The following is a 7,716-nucleotide window of genomic DNA, read 5'->3' as shown; positions in this document are numbered from 1 at the left end:
TTGAAACTCATAACGACTAATGCAACTTTTAAATATCTAGCAATTCAAAGAATTAAAAGCTTATAAGCAGTTAAAGCAACCAGCTAATATCATTACTGTTCATATATAAAAACTTAAAATATATATATTTTATATTACCTATATATGAAAACATGTATAAGTTAATTATGATGGCGCATTGGAGCATTAATGGCAGGCCAATTGTTAACATTTTTTAAGTTAGTGGTGCCATTGCACATCCTGCCCCCCCCCCCCCAAATGACGCCACTGTATAAGTCTATCAACCATTTAGCATATAGATATGTTTCTATCCCCAGGATCTCAGTTAATATAATTTAATATATAGGTAATAGTATTGATTTTATAATATACTATAAATACTATGAATATATTGTTAAATCAATGGTGATAGGTACAAATGAGTAATAAATGCTTATAAAAAGATATTCAAAATATATGCATTTTGGTAACACATTGGTAATATGAATACTAGTATAATACTAGTACTAGTATTATGAATTGTATTTAAAATCAATATATTAATTAATAATTATTATTTGTTAATTATAACACTTTGAAAGCATTATGTATGATCATTTAGTGAATTAACTCTAACATTTTTCATATATTTTTTTTATAATAGGAAATTTAAAAATGACAATTTAGTTAATTTAGTTAATATTAAAGTTGTATTTGATAAAAAGAAAGTATTTAAATACATGTATATAAATAATTTAGAACATAGAAGTCATTATGCAATGATAATTTTTGAATTTTATTCCTTAAATCATAATATATTTTAAATTTTCTATGGCTTTGGTGTACTAAAGAGTAAAGTGTTCGTTTTTCGCCTCTTTAGGACATATAGCGCTCCCGGTGGTGGCGACTATCTGTAGTAAAATTTTCAAACAAGTGACGACACCTTATCAATACACCTTGCATAGAACAATCTTTCGGTCCGTGGCCAGAAGTACCGCCAATTAGAAATAACCGTTCTGACTTATCACTATGAGAGTACCTAATAATTGTTATCAAATGAATAACAACATAATATTATTTTACTGTCGGCCGACTTTAATTAAAACATTTCATTAGGTACCTATTTTAAATTTGAACAGAAATTCAGAATATACATTGAACATTCGTACAGTGTTGTATTCTTACGTTTCAGTAAAAAATTGACATGCATAAGTGTGTTCTTTTTAGTAAAACATCCTAAGCATCGCCTCGCCACATTACCTTAATTTTCATTAGTAAGTATAATTTTCTAGTTGTACTGTTTATATTTCTTAATAATATGGCATCAGTCTAATTTGCTAATTTGTTCACAAATATAGATTTCCAAAAAAATGAAAATAAAAGGAAATAATGGCTGAAAATCTTCAAATTAAATGATTACCTAATTTCTATCTAGAGCAGGATCTGCAGTAATCATTTCACAATCAGTGATTATAAACAAGGCTCAGTATGTAGTAGATATTATGGCCAGAGGCTGTCACAAAACATAATCCAAACCACTTGGAAAACTAGCTATTATTATCTAAGAAGTAAAATCTTTTAATATAATTCATGAATTAGATATTAGGTTCTTTACAACCCGACATTTTTAGAAAATTATACTTCTCCAACGATGGAGAAATAAAAGATTTGGAGACATTACGGTTGATGATTTTAAACTATTCACCCAGGAAAGCCTTAAAAACTATCTAATTCACACACACTTATGTAAGTATATAACTCAAGTCTCCGATTTTAAATGTTTGCCAAAACCAAAAGTTACTTAGTGGCTTATCGTTTTTAGTTCATACAGTGGATTATACTTATTATGGTTTTCAAAACTAAAATATATGATTCCCACATACAAGGAACTAGGTAGTCGAGGCAATGTGTTGACAATTTTTTGGATGTGACTTTCTTTAATATAATTCTGGCGGCTTAGATGAAGCCATACAATATTGGAGCTAATTATGAAACTTAAAGGTGAGGATATTGTTGATAGGTTTTCATTTTAAAGCTATTTTACTGTGCTATTAACGTTAGTTAATACCCACCTGTTCACGGGACACATTGTTTAATATCCAATTGTGTGCGTGGACATAAATTTGTATATCGAAAGGGCTCAGCCCGTTTAGTCAAAATAAATTAATAAATAAATAATTATATGTTACAATATCAATTAAAATATCCATAACTTGTTTTAAAAATAAAATATAAATAAATACTTAGTGCATCTCTATAAGGTTCCTTCAAAAATATTTTTGCTTTTAAGTTTGATTATAATAATATGTCATATTACTCTAATATTAAATCTAACAGTACAAAATTGGATCTATTGTCATCACACTTGCATGTTGCTCGTTATTCAAGGAGAGGAAACAAAAGGTGCACTGACATATTTTTAACAAAGTTTTAATTTTTTTAGGCAATACAATTTTTCTGAGCAAGAATCCAATTTCAATGACACAGAGAGCCTCAACATATTTAAATTTCAAAGAAACACAAAACTAGTTTGTACTTCAGTCAAAAATGAAGATAATATACAGTTATCAACTACATTTGTTTTTAGAGACAAGAAGTTATTTTAGAACTCGTCACTATTGATCTGATTGTTATGACAATATTGGATCTGTATTTTTGGACATAGCAAGTAAGTGGCAACTTGATACAAAATAATGTACTATTGAGTGTGCAAACATATGTGAATATTGTGTACATCTAAAATTTCATATAGGTACAAACTAATAAGTTGTATACTTTAATTATTGGCATATGTTAGTATGAATTGTTTATTTAATATATAATATTACATTTCTTTATAACTCATATCTTTCAGGTCCATTATCCATTTGTTGTTGTTAAGTAAATGTGACTTACACTTAGGGGATTGGACGCAGAGATTTTCTGTCTTTGTCTAACACACGCGCAACATAGATTTATAGACGTGTTGTATTTCAAACGCACCGATTAATATAGTGAAGCGATAAGAATTCTGTAAACAGATTTGAATTTTTCGTCAAGTCTACTTGAGATCGACTTTCCCACATTTTTGATATTGTCCCCCCAAATTCATATAAACGATATATTAAGAAGAGTAATTAAAAAATTGACATATTTTAATTTTTGGAGAAGTTTTTATCAAAAAATCAAAAATGTGGGAAAGGCGATCTCAAGAAGATCAAAATTCTTATCTCTTCACTAGATTAATCGATAGGTTGGAAATAGGACATGTCTATAATCCTATGTTGCACATGTGTTAGACAAAGACAGAAAATCACCGCTTCCAATCTCTAACGGTTATTTTCAAACAACGGTTATTGCTAGATTTCAATGTTAATAATAAAATTAAATCTTAATTAAAAAATACTCTGCTCAAAAATTTAAATTTTTACTTTTTAAATACTCACTAAAAACATTGTTTCACATATTTTATTATTATTATGATTTTAGAGTTTACACACATATTTTGCCTGTGTCTTGTTCTAAACAATTGGATCAAAAGCCACTTCCAGCTGTTATTACACATATAATTTGTGAAGTCATAACTATCGTACAAGATTTTTTGACAAACGCTTCACTTGTCAAAATGGTACGCATGAGCTGTGAATAAATATATATTGAAGATGTTGCTGATACGATGTTAAAACAATCGGGGTGTCCTATATACATACAAATGCAGTATGAACATTTCTTGATCATATAGCAATATTAATTATCATATTTAATTAAATGTGTAAATTATAGGTTTACTGGTCATCAAACCTGTTCCCATTCATGGAACTTACTTCTCAACAAGGAAAGACTAACTACTTTGAAAGAAAACTATGCAAACACCAATTACCTTCAGTTGCACTCTGAATCATAATTGTGAATAAAATTATTTGTCAAAGACTTATTTATAATTATAAGAAAACTTTATTTTTTAATTTTATAATTGAAGAGAAAAGTATTTAAAATCATTATTAATTATACTATCATAGTTTTCATATTTGTCGTATTTATAGTTAAATTGTAATTAAAAATTTAGAAATATATAACTAATTTCTTGTAATTTATTGTTATACTTGCAGCAGTTTTTTTGTACATACTAAATAAGAAATTCTTACTAAGTATAAATAAATAAATTATAATATAATATAAGATGTAACTGTAGGCATATAAAACAATTAAAACATTTTGTTTTTTATGTTTATGATTATGATTGTTTGCATATTATTTTATTCTGGCTCATGATATGATATGCTAAGTGAGCACAGAATTTGTTTGATGACCATAGCTATTTAAACTATGAAACTTTTAGGCTGCATATTTTGACAACTAACTAATTTTTTTTCATTTTAAGGTCTTATTTTACGATTTTAATTGCATATTTCTGTTTTTTTTTTCAGACATTTTTGAATTAATTAGTATTGCAGTATCGACAAAAGAAACATACGTGGATTAGTAATTCTTAAAAAATTTTCTTTTTGAATCTAAGATTTTAAAATTTAATACAAGATTCTTTATAAGGTTACCTAACTCTATCAAAATAAAAATATCTTTAAGAAAGTCAGATTAAAGTTTTATGAGCATTTGAAATTCAAATGTTGACAATATTGGATATTCGATCAATTGCTCATATAGTTATTTCTTATTTTTATTGTAATTCAAAAACAAATTGAGATTTATATCATATGTTTATTTTATCAATTCCTATATGACTATACTCTTTCGTTGGCTCATTTTATTTTTTTTGTTCACCAAAATTATTATAGAATCGTTAATCGTCTTGACGAATGTCAACGATTGGCAATTGCCATAGATAATATAAAATATATTATATTATGTTGAATCCCTAGAACTTATATACTCAGTACCTGTAGGCTATATGGTCAATTGATAAATTGTATGTTCTTTTACAGAAATCTTGAGATCTACAACATATCTATTCTGGTTTTCTATTTCAGTTTTTGTTCTCATGCCATACTTAACTTAAGAAATTAGACCAACGTTTATAGACATTCTAATTCATTCTCCAGCCGGTGCCCCTAGACACAGTGCTGGGAAATTGTATTTTTTGGTAATTTAATTACAATATGTATTATAAGTTAACTATTATGTAGGTAGGTACTTGTCCAAAACTCGTTTACCAGGATTTAAATAAAAAATGGAGGTCAATTAAAAAAAAAAAAATAATGGAAGTGACTGCTGAACAGTAGGTTACAAGTGGGTGATTGTTATGTATAGTGTTAAATTTGAATTCAATTATATAATATCATTGTACACGAAAAACGATTCTAAGTGGAGACAATTTGTCGGCCTAGGATATTGTATTCTATTACTATAATATTTATAGTAGCTGTTTACGTTGAATTATTATTATTTGTTTATTATCATATTTGTATATAATAATATATTTTAAACGTTTCAATTACCCAAAAATAATATTTTTAAAATAGGTATAACACAAACTAAAAATCGGTCTTCTTCTTTTAAATATCTAATTTCACCCAATTCGAACATAAAATAACTAGGTACCTATAAGAAAAATTATGTTTTATATTTTTTAAGATTTTTTTGGTTACAGAATAACCTACTTGCTTGGAACTTTGTTTTCAATTTTTAAACCTTAGCTATAATAGTTGAAAAATTATTTTTCAATTTTCAATTTTATAAATTGTGCATATCTATTTTTAAAATGTATAATTGCTAATGTAACAATATATCAGGAGCCTTGTATTAAATGTTCATGCTTTTTTACTCAACAACTTAAATTGTATTGACATTTATAGAAAAAAAAGTAAAAACTAAAAAAATAGAAACTGAAAATGCCTACAAATATTCAGGGAAGATTGCATGTACCTATTTACGTTCATTTGTCTCAGAGTTACATCAAAAACCAAAATCGATTTTGTTTAAAACCAATTTTGCGTAAAAATTCCCATTTTTCCTGAATTTTTTTGTTCCACTCGACATTTTTGAAAACTTCTGGAAATTTTAAATATTGATGTCTCAAATGCACCAATTACACAGACATAAAAATGATTTTTAAAAAAAAAACACATTGTTAAATCAATACACAATCATCTTATTCAAATGCTTACATAATAATTGTATAGGATATAATGTTTATTTAGGTTGCCCATTTTCGCATGGCAAAATATTGTCTTCTTTGACGTCTTCTTTAATATCAGTCTTTACTGTTCCTGGTAGCAAGCATCTATAATCTGGATCTGGAGTAATTACTGGTCCAGTTTGTTTTGTTGCTCTAGGTTCAGGTCCACTGGAATCATCCTCGCTGTCACTGTCGGTAAGATCAATAACCATTGGTTTTTGTTTTTGATCCATTGTTCGTAGGAGCGGATAAATCAGATTGATTGATTTGAAAATATCTACTCGCGTACTCTATTTAATGATGTTGACTGTGAATTCTCCTATAAAAATATTCACAATATGTTAATTTTGATCTATATTGAATTAAATAAGAAAATTAAGGCAATTGAAAGCGGTTTAATATTTCATGTATTAGGTACTTCCATATTTTTGGAAGAAAAATTAACAATTTTAAGAAACAATTTAATTTGTTAAGTTTATATTAATTTTGTTATGTATGAAATGCATTATCATTTGTTTAAAGGAGCTTGAGCATAGCATGTTTTATGGAGAAATATTTAGACAATTTATATCTTATATGTACTAAATTATCATAAATGAGTATAATCAGTTATCATTTTGAATTATAAAAAAACCATCATAAACTATTCACATTAATCGAATTATTTCAAGCAGGGGAGATGTAGTCTTTACAGACTTTAAAAACGCGTTTGATTCTGTAAATCATTGTATTCTCACCAAAAGGGAATGCTCTGCTATATATTAGGTACCAACAGGGTAAATGGACATTCCCCCCCTCCATTTTTTTAAAAAGTAAATTATTGACTAATAATATTGAATTTAATAATATAATATTATTTATTATTTAAAATGAAATTTTTTTTTAAATAAAATATAAAATATACAAAATAGTTTTTATTTATAATTAGTTTATATTTATAGTTTTTATAGACTATAAATGTATATGTTTGATGAACTGAACTACTAACTTGAAACAATAAAAATTTAAAAATAAATAACTAGGTATAAAGTAAAATATAATTAATAAAAATTATACATTAAACATTTGAATTCTAATTCTTTTGTCATTTCTTAACTTATATTTTTTAGCTTTTGTTCATATATTTTTTTTTTAAACTACCAGTTTGAATATTTAACTATTTAATAATTGCTTGTTAATTTGATTCAAGTAGTTAAGTTGATCAAAAATATACATCTAGAATTTATTATATTTATGAAAATATTTGAAAATATTACTATATTAGAAAATAGGCATAAATTAATTTCATATTAAATAATAATATTATATTATTAAATAGTAAAATTTAAAAAAAATGGGGGGGGGGGGGGGAAATATCCGTATCAATAATATTTCGTGATGGGGGTGGGAATATTCTACTACTTCGAAAACAGTCGGGGGGGAAATGTCCGCGATTCCAATTTATAAGTTCCCAGAATACAATATTATTTCAAAATTATAAAAAGGCATTTTTTGTCATTGGCAATCAGACAATATGGTTGCTTTTAAAATCAAACATTTTACATTGTACGTCCAGTTCAGACAATATTACTGTTGGGTGCACGTGACCTACCAACAAGGTGAATTGTTTATTGAATTAATTATAA

The 7,716-nt window shown here is 26.5% G+C and overlaps 1 long non-coding RNA gene across 4 annotated transcripts in view; it reads left to right on the top strand.

Moving 5' to 3' along the window:
• The window catches only part of LOC103309386, a 6,426-nt gene extending 2,477 nt beyond the window's left edge, over positions 1–3,949 (top strand). Inside the window, exons 1-7 of one of the 4 annotated variants that reach the window (XR_001679459.2) lie at positions 896–1,253; positions 1,338–1,547; positions 1,611–1,725; positions 1,802–1,980; positions 2,423–2,647; positions 3,448–3,675; positions 3,742–3,949. This is a non-coding gene — a long non-coding RNA (uncharacterized LOC103309386). Of the gene's footprint in view, positions 1–895; positions 1,254–1,337; positions 1,548–1,610; positions 1,726–1,801; positions 1,981–2,422; positions 2,648–3,447; positions 3,676–3,741 lie in introns of those variants that run through there. The other 3 variants (XR_510711.3, XR_510710.3, XR_001679460.2) reach the window with 3 other exon arrangements.
• The last annotated feature ends 3,767 nt before the right edge of the window (positions 3,950–7,716 follow it).

The sequence above is a fragment of the Acyrthosiphon pisum genome, chromosome A3 (genome assembly GCF_005508785.2).
Source record: "Acyrthosiphon pisum isolate AL4f chromosome A3, pea_aphid_22Mar2018_4r6ur, whole genome shotgun sequence".
NCBI lineage: Eukaryota > Metazoa > Arthropoda > Insecta > Hemiptera > Aphididae > Acyrthosiphon > Acyrthosiphon pisum.
Note: the sequence above shows the minus strand (reverse complement) of the source record. Positions and strands in the feature narration are given on the sequence as shown.